The sequence below is a fragment of the Silene latifolia genome, chromosome Y (assembly GCF_048544455.1).
Source record: "Silene latifolia isolate original U9 population chromosome Y, ASM4854445v1, whole genome shotgun sequence".
NCBI classification, from domain to species: Eukaryota; Viridiplantae; Streptophyta; class Magnoliopsida; order Caryophyllales; family Caryophyllaceae; genus Silene; species Silene latifolia.
The window spans coordinates 165449446-165469897 of NC_133538.1; the positions used below are offsets into that span (position 1 = coordinate 165449446).

The 20452-nt window shown below is 39.4% G+C and overlaps 1 non-coding gene across 1 annotated transcript; it reads left to right on the forward strand.

The window, feature by feature from the left end:
- The first annotated feature begins 15065 nt into the window (after positions 1-15065).
- Positions 15066-15175, forward strand: LOC141635728 (small nucleolar RNA R71). Its single transcript, XR_012540391.1, has one exon. It is a non-coding gene; the product is annotated as a small nucleolar RNA R71 (small nucleolar RNA).
- The last annotated feature ends 5277 nt before the right edge of the window (positions 15176-20452 follow it).

Below are 20452 nucleotides of genomic sequence, written 5' to 3' on the forward strand. Positions count from 1 at the left end.
GCGACACAAACTTCAGATCCCTTTTCATCTTTGAAGAAAATTATCTCAGGGAATGGTTGACCAACCTCAACCTCTACCATTATTCTGGCATACCATAATCTGGTTTTCTAAATAATGGCTTCATCACACCTCATAAATTTACCTATCAGAGAAGCTAATTTTCCCAGACTAGAAGCACTCCAGAATTTTAGACCGAACCCACATAACCTAATCCATATGGGAACAAACTTCACTCTCTCCTTAGCAAAACTACAATTCTCAGTCCACGGTTTGACAATAAGTGGTTTATTGTCAAACAGGAGGAATCCTTGTTGAAGGACTAGATTCCTGCATTCTATAGTAGGGAAATGGACCAGAAAAGCACCATTGGGTAGGAAATATACTTTATCATATTTGTATTGACCCCAAATTCGATTAATAAAACCCAACAGCAGTTCCCATGGTGGATTCCCCCCTAACACATAACAGACTACAACCGTAGAGCAATATTCTAACTCAGGGAGGACATCCTCAGGAGTCAATTGTAATATACCAGCATCTGATTTAGGGGAAGAAGAAGGGGATCGTGACTTACCAGAAACTTTTGTCCAACCTTCCTCATCAGGTTTAATCTCTTCGCCAGAATCAGTCTGAGCATCTTCAACTATGACATTAAGATTTAAAACTGGTATGCCAACTATCTCTCCCACATATTTCGTCGATTTTGCATCTTCAGTACCTGGAACCCTTGTTACAACATCATTCGAATTTTCAACAATAGGCACGATTTCAGTAGTATCCTGCTCCAAATCATTCGAAGTACCTGTAGTTTCCAAGTCTAAGTTTAAATCTGAACAATTACTAAAGGAAATTCTTGTTTTTGCTTTTGATTTCTTTGGTTTACTCTGATTTCTGGTGATTTTTTTCCTTGCCATTTGCAGGAAAGAAACCCTAAACTCCTAGAAAACCTAGAAAGAAGGAAGAGCTTTCTCTCTCCATTTGCAAGCAAATTTTTTATTCCACAATATCTTTTTGTTCATCATTAAATTAAAGAAGTACAATCGTAGATCTGGTTCCGAGAATTTATTTCCATTTTGGTAACAGCCTTACCTCGAACTCAATTTTCCACTATCCTTAAACATCTGTCATCCTTGGTTGATAAAGGATGTCTCATTAGCCCTGCATATCTTGACCTCAACTCAACTTTGATATGCTTTAACACCAGTCCAGTCGCCTCCATCACATTGTCAATCCTTTCTTTGTTCGTTTGCATCCAAACATGCTAAACACAAGCACTTATTACAACATTAAGGAGTCTCTTATGAAATATTGTATGATTTCTTCAATTTTTCCATGTGGTAATGTTCTGACCCCTGAAAAACTTATCCATCCATGGTTCCAACTTTGAGAGTAATATCCTGTTATAACAACAATAATAAAAAGGGTAACAGTCTCCTCAGCTCCTTCACAAATGCACTGTTGTCACACATTCTAATCTTGTTCAGTTTTTTTTTTGGTAAAAATGTGAGAATATATTAATAAATATAAATAATAATTACTTCATCATTCAAGTGATTAGAATCACCCTACAAAACTTCATTCTCGTACTCCTAATGCATTTTGATTCCTGTCAGAAGTACTTACCTTAGAAGTTTAATTTAACTTAAACATGTCAGAACTACTTAGAATTTTGAATAACCTTAAAAAAATAATCTTATGTGTTTGTGTAGATATGGATCGGAGTTGGATATCAACATCAAAACCGGGTGACCTCGAGTATATAGCTGGTGTAAAAGACTGTATCGATTTTGCTATTCAGAACTCTAGAGGTCGTACAAGGTTGCCTTTCCTTGTTATAAATGTCATAATTTTCTGCATAAAAGAGTTGATGAAATGCTTAATCATCTGAGCAAATCAGCTTTTGATAGAACATATACTATTTGGATTTAGCATGGGGAAGATAGGGAAGAAAATGTTCGGACTAATACGCCCGAAGTTCATACAAGTAATGAGGGTGATAGGATAGATGATATGTTACGAGACGTTCATGAAAAGTTTGATGAAAATCCGGCTGCATTCGAGTCATTGTTAACTGATTCCGAAAAGCCTTTATACACAGGCTGCAAAAAATACGCGAGACTGTCAAGTGTACTTAGATTATATAATCTGAAGGCAACTCACGGTCTGAGTGATACGGGTTTTACAGAATTACTTGAAGTAGTGAAAGATATGCTTCCAAGTGATAATGTTCTCCCTAGTAAAACATATGAGGCAAAAAAGATATTGTGCTCAATGAGCTTACCTTATGAAAAAATTCATGCCTGCCATAACGAGTGTATACTATATTATAATGAGTATGAATTATTAAAGAATTGCCCTACTTGTAATGTCTCACGGTATAAAAAAGGAAGGAATTCCGGCTAAGGTCTTGTGGTACTTTCCTCTTATACTAAGATTTTAACGTCTTTTTTCGAATGCAAGTGATGCAAAAAAATTGACATGGCATCATAATGGCAGAATTAAGGATGATAAACTTAGACACCCAGCTGACTCCCCACAATGGATGTTTATTGATGGAAAATTTCCCAAGTTTGGTAGATAAATTCGAAACTTACACGTTGCATTGTCTACAGATGGCATGAATCCATTTCGTTCTCATAGTACAACCTCTAGTACTTGGCCTGTAATTTTGGTTACGTACAACCTACCTCCCTAGCTATGCCTGAAAAGAAAGTTCATGATGCTTTCCTTGTTAATTTCTGACCCTAAGCAACCAGAAAATGACATCGACGCGTACTTAGCACCCCTTATAAATGATTTAAATATTTGATGGGAAACGGGTGTAGAAGTTTATGAGCATATCAAAATGAGTCATTTAACCTTAGAGAAATGTTGTTTTGCACTATCCAAGATTATCCTGTGTACGGTAATTTTTCAGGGTATACTGTTCACGAAAAAGAACCTTGTCCTATATGTGAGGATGGTACTACGGGAAAGTTGCTTAAATCATATAAAAAGAATATTTATGATGGACATCGTTGTTTTTTGCCTGATGATCATTCCTATCGAAAGTTCAAAAAGGCTTTCAATGGGGATCAAGAATTCAAAAGACGGCCAAAAGTGTTAACTGGTACAGAAGTGTTTGAAAAACAGAAAGACATCCAGACTATTTTTGGAAAAACTCGTGGATCCACCCTTCCTAAACAAGGATATAAGAAATGTTCTATGTTTTGGTGCTTACCTTATTGGAAACATTTGTTTGTCAGACATTCTTTGGATGTACTGCATATTGAGAAAAATGTGTGTGATAGCTTAATTGGTACACTACTAAATGTCCCGCGATAAAAAAAAGATGGTGTTAATGCTCGAGATGAATTAAAATCATTAGGGATTAGGAAAGAATTACACATTGTTGATAAGAACAATAATAAGTTTTTCCCTCCATCCGCTTATACAATGTCCAGAAAAGAGAAAAGAGAATTTTGTGAGTGTTTAGCGGGTGTGAAAGTCCGTGAGGGTTATTATTTTAATATCAAGAGTCTTGTGTCGATGGAAAATTTGAAGCTTGTAGGTCTTAAGTCTCATGATTGTCATGTTTTGATGCAACATTTACTACTTGTAGCTATTCGTTCAGTTTTGCCGAAGAATGTTCGTTCAACTATTATAAAATTGTGTTCTTTCTTTAATGCTATATATAGCAAAGTCATAGATCCTAAAGACTTGAGTTCCTTGGAAAGTTAAATTTTAATCATTCTTTGCCAATTAGATATGTACTTTCCTCCTTCATTTTCTGATGTCATGATTCATTTAACTATTCATTTGGTGAGGGAGGTCAGATTTTGCGGTCCTGTGTACTTGAGAAACCAATATCTTTTTGAAAGAGAAATGAAGACTTACAAATGATATGTGAAGAACCACTTTAGGCCTGAAGGTTGTATTGTTGAGCGGATTCTTTGTGAAGATGCTATAGAATATAGTAGTGCATACCTAGGAAACACAAAGATATTTGGGATTCCTATGTCACGACATAGTGGAAGAGTTGAAGGAACAGGGACTATAGGTTGTAAGCATATTGACTTATCTCATGAGCAGTAGCACATGACTCACGCTTATGTTCTTTTTAATGAGAATGAAGTTGCACCTTATACAGACAGACACATTGCTTATTTACGGGAAGAAAATCGAAGAGCAAGTGAGAAATCATTACTAAGTAACCACATCAATTCATTCAGTAGCTGGCTGAAAGACCAGGTTAGGAGAGAGTTTGAATTTGAAGATTCATCCTATTGCATATCTGATCGACTTTAGGCTTTAGCTTCTGGGCCTAATTTTAATGCCTCCTTTTATTCTAGATATGTCATAAATGGTTTCACATTCTACACTAGTGAACGAGACGAGATTAGTACTATGCAAAATAGTGGGGTAACAGTAGAAGCCGAGGCTATGCATTTTGCTAGTGCAAAAGATAAACATCCCATGTGTGGAAAAATGTTATATTATGGGGTGATTTAAGAGAACATTGAGTTACATTATTTAGGCTTCTCGGTGCCGGTTTTTAGGTGCAATTGGGTAGATTCTCATGTTGGAGTTGAACATGACGAGTTTGGGTTCACCTTGGTTAACCTTCACAAGCTTAGTTATAAGGAAGATTTGTATGTACTAGCGCGTCAAGCGAAACAGGTGTTTTATGTGACTGATCCAGGGTATAAGAGCAGGTCAGTTGTTATAACAACAAGATCTTGCCATGATATTGATGATTACGACGAGGAAGTTGAGTTGGAAGAAAGGCCAGTGATACCGTCGTTTAGTACCAAAATTAAATTTATAATTCCAAACTAAAACTATAGCTAGTGATAGTAAGGGTCGAACCACAGAGAGACAAGGTTGATTTTTGTTTGCTATTTTTCAGTCTATAGAGTAACGATAAATTGAGGGTTTTGAAATCGATTGATTAACTAGCTAATTGCTAAAATGAATATTCTTAACAAGATAAAAAGAGGATCGGGAATTTCGGTTCACCACGGCAAATAACAGGTCAGTCAAGCAGCAGAGATCTCATAATACGGTCTTAGGGAAAATAAGCTAGTATTTCGATCAAAGCTCAAATAACCTCACGATCTAATAATTCCCTAGAACTTATCAAAGCTTTCACTCAAGAAAATTCTAAATCTCGCGATAAATCAAATTACCAATCTTTCGACCTAGCAAAGAAATCCATCAAGAGATAACAAGACCAATACGGAAGAACTCATGCTACACAACATTCCTAATTTAATACCATGGCTCACCTTATTCCCAATCAAAAGAATTACCTACGCATAATCATGACTACACTAATTGCGAAATTAATAAACAAGGACAAATTCAACATGATGGAATCTAACTAGAACAAAGGAGAGAAATTCAATTACTGAAATTAATTGATGAAACAAGAATTAAATTAACAAGCAAAAATAAGAAAAAGAAGAATTGCATAAAAGGCTTACTAATTGAATATCAAGAACAAAGTATTCGAATCAAAGGTTTCCGTCTCAAGCTAGATCTGAAAACTCCAGTTTTTTTCAGAATGAATAATATATCCTAAAAGTTGCTGCGTTCAACTGGTAAAAGATACCGAAAGTTAATTACAAGTTGGGCTTTTAAAAGTCTAACACGGAAAATTAAACATCAGCTCGAGATCAGGTCGATCGACTGGTCTGCACGGTCGATCGACTGAACATGCGGAACAATAGCTTCTGTCTAAGCTCCAGTGGTCGATCGACTGGAAGTCTTAGTCGATCGACTGAAAGTTCTGTGCAGTGGTTCCTTGATGCTTCCAAACAACTCTTCACTCCTTGCACGCATCCCAAGGTGAGTGAATGAACTCTCCTTCCTCCTGGCTTCCCTGAACTCGCTTCCGGAGGACGAACTTGGCTTGATTTAGCCTACTTCCACGCATTCCTACACTAAATCATAGAAAATGCAAAGTAAACCGTTTCGGGAGAAATAGTAGCTTTAAGCTACTAATTATGCATGGAAATACGTGCCAAAACCACAGATAAAGTGTATAGAATATGCACGTATCAAATCTCCCCAAACCAAACCTTGCTTGTCCCCAAGCAAGCACTATGACCCGTATAAAAACTAAATGGAAAGGAGAACATTTCAGAGCTAACTACAAGTCAATGCCAAACCATTTAATGCCCCAAGTCAACTACTGCAAAGCTTAAATCAAGCGAACAAATTTATGCATATCATAGAATTAGATCGGGCGTTCGACCTTGCAAGACTCACACAATCGGACTCTCCCGGATCACTCTTCTCTCAGCAAAGCAAATGGTAAGGTAATATGTAAAAGAGAGGGAAGATAAGTATAGTCTCTCACCTAGACTGCGACCGACAAGACATGTATGCTTGACTAGCATGAATAATGATTCTATTTACCGTACATACGCATAACCACCGTCAAGGACTATCACATGCCGAACTATTGCAAAATATGGAAATGTGAGGCTAAGTGGGAAAGAAGAGGCAAAACAATTATGGGAAAGTGAAGGTAAGAGCCAAGCTAATACCTAACGAACCATCAGAAACCGAATCGCGTTCTTCCAACTCAACAAAAAGAACATGCCTTTATTTACTAGGCAACACACAAATCCAAACGGACGCCTCCAAATCAAGAGGTAAACACATGAGGCGTGTTTTATTTCAGCCAAGACTTATTAATTTCAAGACTCTCTCTTTTTTCCATTTTTCTATTCCTGTTTCTTTCTTTTTTTTTTTTTCAAAATCTGAACTGGTGTTCGATCGACCAATGAGGGCTGTCGATCGACCACCCTGCATACTTCAGAACATTCTGCCAGGTAAACAACTTCTCTTTTTTTTCATTTTTTTTTTTTTGAATCTTTTTCTTTCTTCCTGTTTTCAGGCTGAAGTAAATCCTTCACTTCTCAAAAATACCCGCTCCAACATTACAAGAGCGAACCAAAACAGCTTAAATCAACAAATTCCTCTACTACTCCCTAGCTTGGCACAATGGTAGGCTAATTATGGGATGTAGTTGAGGGCAACTGGCAATTTTGGCTTATAGTGGAGTTAGTGGGGTAAAATGAGAAAGGGGAGGATGCAAAAGTTCTCTAAACATGCAATACCGACCACAAACCAATGCGTATAGGCAATAAGAAATCAAAACTCATACACGTGCAAAACATGAAATGAAGGGAGTAACTACTCTCAAACCTAAATTAACCGGTCATAAATGTCACCAGTTATAGGCTCTATATCTCAGAAAGTATAAGTAGTTTGCCAAAAGTAATGAGTCAAGTCTAATTGCCCGAAATGGATTCCATGACGAAATTTGAGAGATCACTTTTAATTCTTGCTAAGCAGCTATGAAAAGGCAAGGAATGACATATTTGACTAGTAGAGCAAAATCATCATTAAAAACTCCAATCCGACTCAACTACATGCAAAGGTAAACGTGATATTTTTGGTTTTTTATGCATTTTTTCAATTTTTTTGTCTTTTTTTTTTATTTTTTTTATTTTTGAATGGTGAAAATAAAACAAATGCAAGCAGAAATTAAACATGTGACTGAAATGCAATAGAAAACGAATGCAGATGCAAGACAAAAGGCATATGCAAATACCCTCCCCAAACCAAAACGCACAATGTCCCCATTGTGCTCAACAGCAAATCACCAGCAGAAAAATGAGAGAATAAAAGCATAAAAAGTAAAAGGAAGCGAAAAGAGAAAGGAAAACAACTCACAAAATACGACCTCCCCAAACCAGCCAAAAACGGGGAGGTCACCAGCATCTAATCTCCACCCTCGTAGGAGGGGTCACTGTCCCCGTCGGACCCCGACTCACTCTCCTCCTCCTCGGCGGCAGTGTAGCTCTCCGGAAACGGAGGGAGTGGCTCTCCGGAAGTGGAGGGACCGTGTGGTGGTGGTAGGAGGGGGTCTCCTAGCGCCCGAGGGTAGCCACCCTCGGGGGAGCAAAGTAAGAAGGGTGAGCCCAAATCACCCTTAGGAAGCATCCCCTAGCTAGCTCTCGTCGTAGACCGGGAACAAGGCGATGGCCGTGTCCAATCTGTGCTCGTTGAAGCTCCTACACAAATCACCCAAGACACGTGACATTGCCCTCTGATCCATGACCGGAGGGACAACTAAAGGAGTAGGTGGTCGAAAAGTAGCCGCACCAGCAATGAGGGGGTGGTAGTGGAGGTAGGGGGTGCTGTGAAGAGGAGGCACGAGCCCTCCTCGAAGTGCCGCCAAGGCGTGGCCGCCACCAAAGGAAGCCCGTAACTAGGCAAAGGCGGCCTAGCGCCTCTCCTCAACAAAGGGTGAGGGGCAGGACAAGAGGGTAACCGGTGACGGGGATGCGGTCACAGATGAAAGAATCAATCTTCCACCGCATCTGTCTATCGACCCAATAGACACCTCCGCGCGTAACGGAGGTCCATGAAGCGCAGTCGTGGTCAATGGGGTCCTCCCTGTCGAGGGAAAAGTAAAACAAGGCGGTTGGCGTGCGTGTCACCAAACCGCCACAGCAATGGTGGTCAAGTTGCCCTCACTTACATCCGAAAGTGAGCAGGCGGTCAAGCGAGCAATGTTATAGATGCGGGCTCTCCGACGCTCAACGTTCGTATAACCCGCCAAAATTGAAAGCTCAATATTATTCACATTATTAGACTCTTTACGGCCAAAAATGGTATTACCCATTAGCCGTAGAAAATAACGAAGAGGGGGCAAGTGGACGGAAGTGCCCGTCCTCCTCGACCCGTAAGTGTCACCAATACAAGACCACATGGCCCGGTGAGTGTCAGAGGGGTCCGAGGTTCTACCCTCGGAGTGAAGACCCAGAAAATCCGCAAAATCAGCAAGTGTCAGAGAATAATTAACATTAAAAAGTCGAAAGGAAATGCAGGGTTTGGTCTCATCAGCCTCAAAGGCTTCGGAATCAAAAGCGTAAGAGGAAAAGAATTCAAGGGTCATAACATAATATGTGAACTCAGACATGTCCACCAGACCTATCATACCCGTCCCATTTAGCAGGGACACGACCGACTCATAACAACCTAGTTTCTCCAAAGTTTCTTTATGGAGAAACCGGGTAACTGTGACCTTTACAGTCGAAACAAAGAAAGAGAATTTAGCGCGCTGAATAGGTTTTTCAAAGATAACCTGTGGATAGTCAGGTAGACTATCCGTAGTAGATTCTATCATCAGAGGCGGTCCGCGTGGCCGCTTAGCAGGCCGTTGGCTCGATTGCCCCTCTTGCATTGGCGCTTTTCCCTTTGTCATTGTTATTCCTGCAAAAGAGTCAAATTAGCAACAAACAACCATCTTAAGTTTCAAATTCCAGAAACCCGCATCAAAATCAGACCATCACGCAAATTAGGGTTTCGAAATTTTTGGGGCAAACTGAAATAGCTGCTCCTAGTTGCTAATTAACGTCGAAAATCAAAGGGTAAAGGCTAGAATAAGCAATTAAAGCATGTAAATGAACAGAAATCACACCCTAAAAACGATTTCCCCAAATCGATTTTTTTCAACTCAAGGGCTCAGTGCTCGAAAAGGTTGCATGGAACTTCAGCAAAACTCGAACAGATAGCATAAAGATGAGATTAGAAGCATACCTTGATGATTTCTTTGAAGATTAAAACAAGAATGGCAGAGAATGAGGCGGATTTGCAGGTGAACACGCGAAAAAGGAAAGGGTATAGGGTTTGCTCTTTTTTTTTTTTTTTTTTCTGATTTTGGGAACAAAGAAAGAATGAGAAAATAAGGGTGGAAACTTCCCTTATCAGCTGCCTCTGAACCCGCGGTCTGGTCGATCGACCGGTTTACTTGGTCGATCGACTGGTCCTTCATTAACGTGACTTCTGGACTCTCAGTGGTGGTCGATCGACTATGTGACCCAGTCGATCGACCACTACCCCATGCACAGTAGCCTCTGTTCTCCTTGCTTCAGTCGATCGACTTAACCTCTTAGTCGATCGACTGTTTGAACTGGCAATTGGAATTAAATTCGTCAAAATTCATTTGCCATCATAACTTCCTGTTTTTCTCTCGCAAAAATCCAGTAACCGCTTACGCACTTTGCATAAAATAAATTCCTGCAAAAATTATCAAAGGCGTACAATTTTCCCAAACCAAGAAATTGCAAATGCATGAAAATAAAGGAAACAAAACAAGAAAAATAAAAAGCAAATTGAAAGAAAGAACAAACGGAAATCCTAAATTACAAAATAACTACAACCTGGGTTGCCTCCCAGTTAGCGCTGGTTTAAGAGGTCCCGCACGACCTTGTTATCTCACTTCTCATCATCGACGACAATGGATCGAAGTACAAAACCTCGACCTTCCCAACATATGCATCTGATCCATGGTAGTGCTTCACATATTGGCCATTTACCTTGAACCTTTCTCCAAATGGGAGGTCTCCAATTCAACAGATCCGAACTTTGTGATACCAGGACCGTATAGGGACCGGTCCACCTGGATTTCAGCTTACCAGGAAACAAACGGATACGAGCGTTAAAAAGAAGTACCTTATCGCCAATATGGAACTCGCACTTTATGATTCTCTTGTCGTGCCAGCGCTTGGATTTCTCCTTGTAGATCCTTGCATTGTCATAGGCCAACAGCCTAAATTCCTCTAGTTCATTTAGCTGTGTCATGCGTTTCTCACGAGAGAGGTTAGGATCCAAATTCAAATCACAAATAGCCCACCAAGACTTACGCTCTAACTCAACAGGTAAATGACATGTCTTACCATAAATCAATCGGTACGGTGACATCCCGATTGGCGTTTTGAACGCAGTTCTATAAGCCCATAAGACATCGCCTAACTTTAGACTCCAGTCTTTTCCGTGATTTAGAAACAACTTTAGCTAAGACTTCTTTCAATTCTCTCGTTAGAAACCTCAACTGACCACTAGTTTGGGGATGATACCCCAAACCTCTACGATGTTGGACACCGAATTTAGTCAATAAAGCACTAAGTTGTTTCTCTTTAAAATGCATTCCCCTCATCGCTAATGACAACCCGAGGGACACCAAAACGAGGGAAAATGATCTTTTTAAACAATTTAATCACGGCTTTTGCATCGCAATGGGGAGTAGCAATAGCTTCCACCCACTTGGATACATAATCTACAGCTACGAGGATATATTTATTACCTTGACTGCTCGGAAAAGGTCCTTGATAATCAATGCCCCAGACATCGAAAATCTCGACCTCAAGAATGCCTACCTGTGGCATCTCATATCTCTTGGAAATATTCCCCGATCTTTGACAAGCATCGCATTCAGCAACAAAACTGCGACAATCTGCATGCAAAGTTGGCCAATAGAAACCAGTTGAGTACCTTAGCTACGGTCCCGGACGGACCGTGATGACCAAAGATAAGCGGAAGAGTGGCAAGCCTCTAGGATATCCTTCACCTCCCACTGAGGTATGCATCTCCGGATGAGACCGTCTGCGCATTCCTTGAAAACATAAGGATCATCCCAAAAATATTGTCTAGCATCATAGGCAAACCGCTTCTTCTGCCGCCATGAAAGCTCGGGTGGTATCCTACCCGTCACACAAAAGTTAGCAAAATCAGAAACCACGGAGGTGGATAAGACCCTGAAGTAGTAATAGCTAACAAACTCTCATCAGGAAAAGAATCATTAATAGGCAAAGAATCCTCCCTTTCTGTCAGCTGCAGACGAGATAAGTGGTCAGCTACCACATTCTCTGCTCCTTTCTTATCTCTGATATCCAAATCAAACTCCTGCAAAAGGAGTATCCACCTCAAAAGCCTTGGCTTTGCATCTTTCTTAATAAAGAGAGTCTTCAACGCTGCGTGGTCAGTGTAAACAATAACCTTAGAACCTAATAAATAAGACCGAAATTTGTCTAAGGCAAAAACAACAGCTAGAAACTCTTTCTCAGTGGTAAAATAGTTGACTTGAGTCTCATCCAGAGTTCGGCTCGCATAATATATGGCATTCATAGCTTTATTCTTTCGCTGTCCCGAATCGCACCGATCGCATAATCGCCATCATCACACATGATCTCAAATGGGAGGTCCCAATCGGTAATTGAATGATTGGCGCGAGAAATTAGGGCCTCCTTTAACCCGTTAAAAGCGACATGGCACTCATCGAGAAATTCAAAGACAACATCCTTAAGAAGCAATTGTGTAAGTGGTTTAGCAATTTTTGAAAAATCCTTAATGAAACGCCGGTAGAAACCAAATACAGTGACCTAGGAAACTCCTCACTCCTTTAACATTCACGGGAGGAGGTAATTGCTCAATCACCTGCACCTTTGCCTTGTCAACATGTATACCTTTATTAGAAATCAGATGTCCTAACACAACTCCCTCATTGACCATAAACTGACACTTTTCCCAGTTTAAAACAAGATTAACATCTATACAACGCTGCATGACTTTATCAAGGTTAGCTAAACAACGATCAAAGTCACTGCCATAAACTCGAGAAATCATCCATGAATACTTCCATAATATTCTCTATATAATCAGAAAAAATCCCCATCATGCACCTCTGAAAGGTAGCGGGGGCATTACACAATCCGAAAGGCATTCTACGGTGACGCAAAAAAACACCCTGTGGACAGGTAAAAGTAGTCTTACTCTGATCGTCCGGATGAATAGGGATCTGAGAGAACCCTGAATATCCGTCTAGAAAACAGAAAAATTTGTTAGAAGCAAGTCTTTCAGTTATTTGGTCAACAAAAGGGAGGGGGAAATGGTCTTTCTTAGTGGCGGCATTTAACTGTCTATAATCAATGCACATCCGCCACCCTGTCACTACTCGAGTTGGTATTAATTCATTTTTATCATTTTTAACCACGGTAGTCCCTCCTTTCTTCGGGACCACCCGAATCGGGCTAACGCACTTGGAGTTGCCAACTGTATAAATAATACCCGCATCAAGTAGTTTCATCACCTCGCCCATGACAACTTCCTCGCGTCTTTGGGTTCAACTTGCGTTGACCCATGTCAGTAAGGCTTGTGACCCTCTTCCAGCTCTATCCTATGCATACAAACATCGGGGCTGATGCCCTTAATGTCATCCAAAGAGTAACCCAAAGCCTTCCCCTGTTTTTCTTAAGTACACACATCAAAGCAGACAGTGGTCATCGTTAAGCTTAGAGCTAACAATAGTGGGTACGCTCCGTATCATCTAGAAAAACATACTTAAGATTAGGGGAAGTGGCTTACGCTCTGGGCACCTTTACCTCTACAAAGATAGACAGAATCGCTTCAATGGTGTAGCAAGTGTTCACCAAGTTATCGTTGGCCAGGCTCAAAAGCATCTCATCTTCTTCTTCATTGAGCTCGTAGCTCTCCATCGAGGCAACCAAAGCATCTGGCTCCTCAGCATTCTCCACTGTATTACCTGCACACTCATCTGAATGAGTTAGATCAGCTAAGGGATCCTTGGCTAAGGATTCCCTCCAATTACAAGTAACAATCCTGTCAACAACATCAATAGAATAACACGTATCCTCATCAGCAGGTTTAGTTGCCTTGTGAGCAAGACTGAACTCAATGGTGTCATCCCCTACCTCTAAGGTGATGGTTCCGCGTTTGACATCTATCACAGCCCCAGCTGTATGTAAGAACGGTCTGCCTAAAATAATAAGTATCTGACTATCCTCTGCAATGTCCAAAACAACGAAATCTACAGGAATAAAAAACTTACCCACTCGAACGGATACATCCTCTAGAACACCTATAGGTCTCTGAGTCGATCTATTTGCCATTTGAACGGTAATATCGGTCACCTTAAGTCTACCAATGTTTAACCTTTCGCAAACAGAATACGGCATAACACTAACGCTGGCCCCTAAGTCACAAAGGGCCTTTCCAATTACGTGGTTACCTATAGTGCAAGGAATTGAAAAACTACCCGGGTCCTTTAATTTAGGTGGCACATTAACTTGTGAAAGAACATTACATTCCTCCACAAACGCAACATTACCATCATCACGAAAATTTCTCTTACGATTCAAAATATCTTTCATAAATTTAGCGTAAGAGGGTACCGGTAATTAAATCGTGAAAGGAACCGTTACCTCGAGATTCTGGACCATCTCCGAAACTTACCAAACTTACGCTCCAAATTTGGCGGCCTTCAAACGCTCCGGATACGGGACTGCAACACTGGCCGTAGGATCAGTAACCTTCGGCTTCCGTAGGTTTAAAACCCCCGTCAAATCATCAATGAGTGATGAATCTTGCAAACTAGTTGACGGATTTGCATCCTGCTCTGGAGATCCAACGATCGATCGGTATATGGGTAGTCGATTGACCAAGTAAGCCGGGCGTGAACAGTTCTGTCGAATTATCGTCATCGGTATCTCGGTCGATCGATCGAGGATGTTGGTCGATCGATGGATGTGCTAGGTATGAATAGTTTCGACCGTAAACTATTTTGTCTGACAATTCAGTCGATCGACTGGGAATGTCGGTCGATCGACCGGAATCACTGGCATTCAGACTCGTTTTTGCATCAGAATTCAAACGAGCTTCTTCATCATTTCCCGAGTCTTCCTTTTCCTCGTCGGGGCTTTCATAAGAAAGGCCGCTTCTGAGATTTATGGCATTGATCATCTCAACCGGCCCTTCACATTTAATTGAATAATTAGCGGCTTGCTTAGCCTCCATATTCTCCAATTGTTTCACAAAATTCTGTGAGGACTCAATCCCGGCTGCTTCCATATTCGCCACTTGAACCAAAAGGAGTTGGACCATCTCTCTTAACTTCTCGATCTCATCTGAGTTTTGAATAGGAACTTCGACTTTCCCTTTGGAAGCTTCAGAAGTCTCGAGTTTCTCGAGACGGGTAGAAATGGAAGTTATAAGTGACACAACAGCAGTCATGTCTTCACTTTGCTTTCGTGACTTACCACGTGAACTTCCAAACTCAGCTTTATGGACTGCCATCTCCTCAATGGTGTTCCAACCTTTACTTTGACCGGTATTATTTTGGAACCTACCATTAGCAGCTGCATCCAAAATGACTTTGTAATCATCATATAAAGCATTGTAAAATAGATTGCAAAGATACCATTCTTTGGAAGCCATGATGAGGGACAGCTCGGACCAAACTTTTGAAACGTCCCCATGCTTCACAAAAATCTTCGTCGGCTCCTTTGCTGAAAACTCGTGATTTTACTCTTCAAGGCATCGATCTTGAAGGCGGGAAGTACTTCTTGTAGAAGGCTAGTGCTAAAGATGTCCAATCGGTGACTCACTGCTACTTCTATCGAGGTAGCGATACCAATCTCGCGCCGAATCCTTCAAGGAGTATAAGAACATGAACCCCTTTACTTCATCTTGAGTTACCCCCTCCGGTATAGGTATTGAACAGTAATAGTCCGTGAAAATTTCCATATGTTTCAAGGGGTCTTCATCTGTAGACCCCTGAATCGATTCCGTTCCACTAAATCAATATAAGAGGAACGAAACTCGAATTCTACCTAGAAGGGGGGTAGGTAACTCGTTGTTGCCCCTTTGGAAGGTGGTGCTCCTTTGGCTGAAAATTATCATATATCGTAGCCATAATTTCCACAGTGAGAGTACTCAAGTCTTCCTCTCAAAACCTGTCTTCTAACTGTGCAAAAGCAAAACTAAAAGCAAAGGTAAGCAACGGCCTCAAGGAACAAAAGTTCCTTGAGACAAGGAAAATAAACTAAAATAGAGCAAACAGAATTACACCGTCTCCCCAGCAACGGCGCCAAAATTTGATACCGTCGTTTAGTACCAAAATTAAATTTATAATTCCAAACTAAAACTATAGCTAGTGATAGTAAGGGTCGAACCACAGAGAGACAAGGTTGATTTTTGTTTGCTATTTTTCAGTCTATAGAGTAACGATAAATTGAGGGTTTTGAAATCGATTGATTAACTAGCTAATTGCTAAAATGAATATTCTTAACAAGATAAAAAGAGGATCGGGAATTTCGGTTCACCACGGCAAATAACAGGTCAGTCAAGCAGCAGAGATCTCATAATACGGTCTCAGGGAAAATAAGCTAGTCTTTCGATCAAAGCTCAAATAACCTCACGATCTAATAATTCCCTAGAACTTATCAAAGCTTTCACTCAAGAAAATTCTAAATCTCGCGATAAATCAAATTACCAATCTTTCGACCTAGCAAAGAAATCCATCAAGAGATAACAAGACCAATACGGAAGAACTCATGCTACACAACATTCCTAATTTAATACCATGGCTCACCTTATTCCCAATCAAAAGAATTACCTACGCATAATCATGACTACACTAATTGCGAAATTAATAAACAAGGACAAATTCAACATGATGGAATCTAACTAGAACAAAGGAGAGAAATTCAATTACTGAAATTAATTGATGAAACAAGAATTAAATTAACAAGCAAAAATAAGAAAAAGAAGAATTGCATAAAAGGCTTACTAATTGAATATCAAGAACAAAGTATTCGAATCAAAGGTTTCCGTCTCAAGCTAGATCTGAAAACTCCAGTTTTTTTCAGAATGAATAATATATCCTAAAAGTTGCTGCGTTCAACTGGTAAAAGATACCGAAAGTTAATTACAAGTTGGGCTTTTAAAAGTCTAACACGGAAAATTAAACATCAGCTCGAGATCGGTCGATCGATCGTCCGCACGGTCGATCGATCAACATGCGAATAAAAGCTTCGTCTAAGCTCCAGTGGTCGATCGACTGGAAGTCTTAGTCGATCGACTGAAAGTGCTGTGCAGTGGCTCCTTGATGCTTCCAAACAACTCTTCACTCCTTGCACGCATCCCAAGGTGAGTGAATAAACTCTCCTTCCTCCTGGCTTCCCTGAACTCGCTTCCGGAGGACGAACTTGGCTTGATTTAGCCTACTTCCACGCATTCCTACACTAAATCATAGAAAATGCAAAGTAAACCGTTTCGGGAGAAATAGTAGCTTTAAGCTACTAATTATGCATGGAAATACGTGCCAAAACCACAGATAAAGTGTATAGAATATGCACGTATCAGCCAGCAACTAAATCTTTTCAAAATGAGAATTCCCCTAATGATGAGGGTGAAGATTCTTTAACATATGTACAAGACGACCATGAGGAAGGTGAATGGGTTGACAATATTAAGATAAGTAGAAAGCGTCATCGTCAAAACAATTGAGGTAGATTTTAGTTCTGTTTAATTTTTTTATTGTGTGTTTGTATTTTATTGACTGCTGGTTCTGGTATGTTATTAGCTTTGGTTGTAATGTGTTTCTCTTACAAAAAGTGATGGTAATAATGAAAATCACTAGTATGTTGACTATATTTGTTTGGGTTTGATAGTTAATTTATTAGAGTAGGAAAAATATATTTAGATGGTAAATTGATGTTAACCCGCCTTTATTTTTGTAGGATTATGGAAAAAAAGAAAAAGCAAGTATGCTCGTCTCAAGGTGGTTCAACTTCTTCAGACGATTTAGATATTGAAAAGTCTAAGCGTAAGGACGATAGAGGTCGTGCTGTTCTTGCTAAGGTGGGGAAGCAATTCAAAATAATGTCAAACTTACTTTGGATTGACATCCAGTTCGTAAAACTCCATGCGGTAAATACGGATCAACTTTCATGCGCTATCTTGGAGTAGTTGTTCGAGAACGTCTGCCCATCACCTACTGAAATTGGAAAGATTTTCCCATATCCACACTTGATAGCTTGTATGACCAAATTACGGTAGGAATGTGTTTCACCACATGCTATATTTAGCATGCAAAAGTCTTTTCAGCAGATATGTTTTATTTTATATTGTGATATGACAACAGATTTTCATCTTTTAAGTTTGTGGCTTATTAAGGGTACCACGGATTTTCAGTTGTTAAATTTGTGGTTTATCATTTCTTACTCCGTTTTGTGTTCGTTCAAACACGGCAACAACTTAATTGTTTATTTCTGGAATTTTTACCAATAATACTAGTGATTTTGTATTATCCCATATAAAGGTTTCATAGTACCAGCACACCGTAGAAAATGGATCTTATCTCGAACTGATGATCGATGGAGAGCTTTTAAGACTAGATTAAGAAAGATGTGGTTGTACAAGAAGTCAGGAAAATTACGAAAAAGACCGTCCTGGAAATATAGGATACAACAATCGGTTTGGGATAAATTTAAGAAAATGTTTACTACTGAGAAATTCTAGGTTTTAGTTTCGCATACTCTTAAAAATCTATATTTTTAATTTCTGTAAGCAAATAAAATGTTTAGTGCTTTAATGCTAAATTTGTTGTATATTTCAAGGAGGTAAGTGAAGATAGTCGAAAGCGATCAAATCTCAAAGTCTCAAGCTATCGAGGAGGCTGCCTCAGTTACCAACACTTTGAAGACGACATTATATGTTTGGTGAATATCTATTAATTTAAGACCTTGATTTAGCTCACTTTTGTTTTCGATAATATATTTTCAATTATTGGGTAAACGAAAATTTGAAAAAGGGAAGCAGATTGATCTAGTACATCGACATGAGTTGTGGATTAGAGCTTATTCACGTGCCAAAGATGGAGAATTCGCTTTTGATAATCCAGTCGACAAAGAAACTGATGACGAAATCGTAAAACATTATTTTCTCCCACATTATTAGAGTATTAACATTATTTTATATACACTCTTAACACATTTCTTCAATCTTAATCTTAAGAATATCTTGAAGACAAAACTTGAAAGAGGGGAACTTGTATTAGAGGGTGGTCGAGATGATATTTTGGTAAGAGCATTGAAGAAGCTAGGGCATGGGGGACGTGTTAGAGGCGTTCGATCAGGCATCACCATCACTAAATATTTTGGATTTTCTAAACCAACGCCATCTAGTCAAATTCGTGTTGAGTTAACTAGTTTGAAGTCAGAGATGGCTTTCTTAAAAAACAACGTACAACTTATGATGACCTTTATGATGAAGTGCCAAGACCCGGAGCAGATGAAGCAATTTTTGGTTAGTTTCAGCCGATTAGGGAAATTTTGTAGCCAGGACGCTAGCTAATTTACTAATTTTGATGGTCATATAAGTGGCAAAGATGGTGGTCAGCTTGGTAATTCACCTAGTTAGGGCGATAACATGTTTAATACACGAAGCATACAACCTGGTAATTTAGGTGGTCATAGTGATGATCAATTTTGTGATATGAGTTGCCAGGATAATGGTTTCTTTACCTAGCTTTTAACAAAAGGTAACGAAAAGTAAGTATTGTCTAATCGTAAGTATGCAATGTTTTTTTACTGGATCATGGGTGAGAACAGATGCTGATATTGGTTATTAAGATGGGTGCACATTCTACTTTTATTAAGTAGTGACTTAGATTCTATTTAAGATCATGAATCATAGTTTTATGACGGAGTTTATTTGTTTTGTGTCTTATATTTTATATATACACTATGACGATATTTGTATTAATGTGGACTAGGATACTTATGATTGTTGCCTAGCGATTGAGAATGAACAAGGGATCCTAATTGTTGCAATTGGGAAAGTGTACATATCAGGGGAAACAGAAGTGACTTTGAATCATTTCAAAACTTTGTCACAAGATTATCGTTGAGTCTCTATCACTGAAGAGATTATGCCAACCGCACCATTGCCATGTCCTAATGAGGAGTGTAGTATAGTATGCCAAGCAGTGTACGCCTTTGTTTCGTGGCCAGCTCACCTAATATTTCCAAAGAAACGGGTATGAGCATACGATGCCGGGCCTATCTCATTACTTCTGATTTGATCTTGGATAGTCATAATATACAAGTAAGATAAGTTACTTTTACTCAAATGATTTTTTTTATATTGTCTGTAAGTTTGATAAGCAATAAGAAGATGTGGTGCTCTCATAGTCACGATCCTCACAATCATCAACCACTAAAAAATATGACATCATCGAGGAAGATCGTGCGAAGGTGAACTCTGGTATACTGAAGGCTTTAAAGAAAGAAGCTCTGGGAATGAAAAAGAGCCGTCAAAACATCCTTATATCTACTCCGGAAAACGTTTTTTACCATCAAGAAGGTGTTAGACTTGATTACGAAGACCTATTTGATTGGTGCTTCCAAAAAGAGATTGGAGCAGCTCATATGTCGATTTTCATGAAGTATGTATTCAATTTTATCTTTGAGTTTTGTAGTTTACTCTTTTCAATATGATTATTTAACTAATTGTTCAAGAAAATCATTTTAATATATAAGGCACGTGAGCGAGTCATGTCACACAGATGGTATATCGGGGATGTATGGATTTTGTGACTCCAATCATCTCTCTCCTTTGACTACAACCGTAGAACATGACCTGTTAGACTACTTATGTCGTGTTTTTGGGTGCAAAGGAGGCAGAAATATTAATCAACTTTTTTCGCTCCATTCCATAATTATAATTCTAAGTTCTTGCTTATCATGTGCAATAATATTTTATTCACACTAATAAGTTAAGTACAGTCGACATTGGATGTTAGCGATTATAA